This window comes from Sander vitreus, chromosome 23 (genome assembly GCF_031162955.1).
Source record: "Sander vitreus isolate 19-12246 chromosome 23, sanVit1, whole genome shotgun sequence".
NCBI classification, from domain to species: domain Eukaryota; kingdom Metazoa; phylum Chordata; class Actinopteri; order Perciformes; family Percidae; genus Sander; species Sander vitreus.
Genome location: NC_135877.1, coordinates 13318118 through 13322697, shown reverse-complemented (window position 1 = coordinate 13322697; position 4580 = coordinate 13318118).

Below are 4580 nucleotides of genomic sequence, written 5' to 3'. Positions count from 1 at the left end.
CCGTCTACCGTGAAGGGATCCAGGCCATATGATAGGAAGCTGGATGAAATAATAATGCGGCAAGATTTAGTCTACTGATCCAAAAGAAAAACTAAATAGCAACAATAGAGATCACTTTATTGAGGATGCAAGGCAGCTATCTGAAAAAATAAATAGGCAGAGATCATATTTCATTATAAATCCTCAAAGACAGCTGAAATAAATGTTTAAAAAAGATCTGGTATTTCACAGAACTTTATACGGGCGTGCTGAATAATACAGTTTCATCCGAACTCTACACATACACATACGTAATAGAGCAATTTCAATTATTGAGCCAGTTAGTAATTTATTCCAAATATTGAGCATAGGCCTACTGGATCAAAATAAAATGGCAAGCCAATTTCAATAATATTAAATCAAACGGGATATGAATGATGATTACTCATTTCTGTGGGGGTAAATATTAATTTTCTCCTGATATGAAATTACATTTTAGCTCCAACTGGCGTTACTTCTGCAGAGGATTACTGAACAGGGGATTTACTGCCATCAGCAGCACGTGCAGCATCATTAGGCTACCCAGGAAAACAAAACATGTAAAGATGACAGTAAAAAGAAGGTCATGAAATAAGGGCACAATAAAACACATCTGACAACTGGCCTTATTTTGTAGGGATGCCTGATCAAAAACAGGTCAACATTTTTTTTCATATTAATGTTTTTTTTTTATGTTGAAAACTGCTCTTTCTTTGTATAACTCTTTCCATACAAACCACCTTCTGCAGGGTCTACTACACCACTGCAACCACCAGTGCTATATTTCTGCTGTCTGATCCTGTTGCAGCAAAGGAGTGGATGGGGGCATCATGTTAATCAGTGGGTCATCTATTAGTAAAGACCCAGGGATCACTGTATTGCTTGCTGCTGCTGTACCACCTCCTCATCCACCCCCCACTGTGCCGGTGAAACAGAGCTTGTAACCTGAGAGAGCCCATTGCCTGCCACCCAGCCGTAGCTTGAGAAACCCAACACACAGCCTGCATGTGGTGATGGTTCACCCAGATTGGTTGATGGGCTGTCAGCTCACCAGCAGCAGGGTATATTGAGGGAAGAGAAAAGAATGGAATTAGTAGGGGAAAAAACACAAGAGAAGAAACAAAATCATCATTTTTATTTTTGGTATCTTTGGTACCATATAACACCCCAAACTGTTTTATATGATTGCACCTGCACCATGTACTTTGGATCTGTAGAGGCCTCATGCCATCAAACGAGGCGTGATGGAAATGTCAACAGCTATACTGACTCTTTTCTAAACATAGATGAGTATAACTTGAGCTACTAGGGCCTTCATTAAAGAATGTACAGTATATTTACTGCTAAAAGCTTTGCTATGGAAAATACCACAGCCAACAAAGATTGATCATAACTCGCAGCAGACAGCCCATGAGCCTAATGTGGAGCCTCGGGGCATCGTAATGCCTTAAAAGGCCACAGCGGCACAGGTCACCTGATCATCCTGCTCAGTGAGGACCAATCAGACAGCTGGCATTACGTCATGGAGGCCCACAGTTTGTCTTGACCAACGCACTGCGGATAAAACAGAAGCTTTAAATATTTCATTGAGGATCTCAGGTTGCTGGACTTCTGGAGGTCAGGACTACGGAGAGACAGATAGCCTCGTCCTCTCCTCCCTCCCTCCATCATCATCCTTCTCCTCTTTTTGATGCAGGAGAACGGTGAAAACAGAGGGTTGGCTTTGAACAGCTAAAGGAGTTTGTTGTAAACAATAGTCCTCAACCAGGGGACTTGAAATGAAGTACACTGACAGGGTTGTCCAAGCTACTGCTTTTACATACTTCTACTGCTCTGACTTGTGCCTCCTCAGAGGTTATTTATTAAACAGAAAACTCACCAGAAGGGATGCAAAATTGCTGTTGCATAATGGCAGGTATCACAGGAAGTATTTGCACCCTTGGTAGTTTAAGAGGAACTAAATCTACATCGAGACTTCAAATTCTGCATTAAAAACTGGAGTTAGTAAGATGAGGGTTTTAAACAAGCAGGGAGGGTTCGAAATCAAAGGCAATTGAGGTGCATTGTCGGAATTGTTGGAACCATCATTTTTTTAAGCTTGAGTCATACTAGGGACTAAAAGTCCAGATACCTCGTCCTCTGCTGCTTTCAATTCTTTTTTCTGTCTTTTCTACGTCCTCTAACTTTATGGAAGTGCAATAGGCTACGGAATTTCTGGAGTACTACTTTAATTTGTACCCACAGTATGGTGAATTAGTATGAAGAAATACTGTAGCTCTGAACATGTCTGCCTTATCTTTTGTTGGAACACAGACACGTGTCGATCACCTCACTGACATTCCTGGTCGGGACGAAGACCCTCTAGGCTAGGGCTCTGCTCTGTCACGCTGATGCTTGTGGACCGGCAGGGACGTACAGCACGGAGAAAGAGGTGTGTATAAAGGAAGAGCACAGAGTAACCTTATAATGTACTGTAAGGCAATTCAATCCAACTTCTTACTCCAGCCTCAAAAGACAACAAAATGGCAAGATCAAACACAAATCTAACAACACGGCTATTATAGAAACTGCATTACATTTGAGGGTGTTCTTGGAATTTTGTCTACCCTTTTTTAAGTATACATGACAGAGAGAAAAAAATGTAACATGGGCAAGACAGACAACAGAACATCTAAGAAACAACAATGTGGAGTGTAATTTCACATCTCAGCACTGCTCCAGAAATGAAGACAAACAGGAAGAGAGAGCAGATTGCTGCGTGACAGAATACATTTTTAAGAGGAGAGGGGATTGAACAGCCTTATGTCACAGCATGTATCCCCCCTGCTGTGACTATACAGACGGGGTTTCAGCAGAGGATTGAGGATGGATGAGACAGCACCATCATCTGGCTCACTTGTGAAACGGCATCCATCATTGCATGTGAAGGAGACTGCCCTCACAGCAAGGTTAATCTCACACAGTCCAATGTCCCCTTCAAAATAAAACCCCAGTCAGAAGCTCAGATGCTTAGCAGATTTGGCACAGATCACTGCAGTATACAAGACTTATGCAATGCTATATAAACCCAACCAGCACTCAGAAAGGTTGAGACACCGGGCACTCAATGTAACGGATCAAATTACTCAAAACACCATTTTAATTTAGGCTTTGTAGGAAAACTCAGAAGCCAGTTCTGTGTGTTTGGATGGCTATAGTCATTCATCACCCCCATTTTAGACTGGAAATACTGGGGCACTAACCTCTTTCTCAAGTTTCACAGAGAATCATGCCAGACAGTGGCCCATACAGTGGAGACAGTGGAGTCGTGACACAGACGAGTGTAGTGCCACACTGACACCTTGTGGAAGTGCTGCTATTACAGGCCAGTTTTCTGTGGAACACAAACTATTAAACTATTAAAAAACACGTAGCTCTGTTGTTTGGAAATTTGGAGTGCTGTCAGTAGCAAGAAAAACTAAACCAATCGGTGCTGCCTACACCGTGTTATCCCCCTGCTAGCGTTAGCACCCAACAGGCTTAAACAGGGCAGGTTTTAAACGTGTTTTTAGCCTCTAAACATGTTCGAAATGTCATTACAAGTGCCTACCCATGTGCAGGTTCCTTCCGAAGGAACACAGCAAATTTGACTGGAATATTGGATTGTATGAGTTCGACAGTGTGGACTTGACCGGAAAACAGGAAATTAACAGAGGTATGTGCACTGGCTGGATTAACACAACTTTTATGCCTTTCTGTCACATCTACTGCAGTCAGATTCGCGGTGTTCCCTCGGAAGGAATCACTGCACATGGGTAGGTACTTGTAATGACATTTCGAACATGTTTAGAGGCTAAAAACACGTTTAAAACTTGCCCTGTTAAAGCCTGTTGGGTGCCAACGCTAGCAGGGGGATAACACGGTGTAGGCAGCACCGATCTTTTTTGCTACTGACAGCACTCCAAATTTCCAAACAGAGCTACGTGTTGAAATTGACCGGAATTCTCCTTTAATTACATACGTTACATAATATAGATTCAAACTGTGGAAACTAATTGAATATATGTATTGTGTTGGTGGCCTGTGTAATTTGCCCCATATATAAAAAATGCTAAACATTATGTACATTATGGGACAGTTGTAAAGCCAACTATAATGAAATACTGCTAAAATGGCTAAAAAAAAAAAAACTAAAAAAAAAAAACTAGGACATCAGGATATCTAACACAGCTGGAATTCAGCTCACTGAGAGAAAGTTAAGGGAGATTTAGATGTACACTTATCAGATGCTGAGGACCCACAGGTTCCAACTTGTATGAAACAAAGGTTCACAGATGCTGTCATTCAAATTTAGAGCATTGAAATGTTAATATGAGATCTCTTTGAAAGCAACCTTGATGCATGAATAAAAAACTCAGGGTCATCACAATGTTGATGAAAATGTACATTGGATGCATTTAGACATATGCAATATATATTGTTCAAGTTTTCTGCAGTCAAGTCCTGAGGATATGACAGATCCTATATCAGGAGGTTAAAGCACACTGGGTGAAACCTATGAGAATCATCAGCCTCAGACAAAG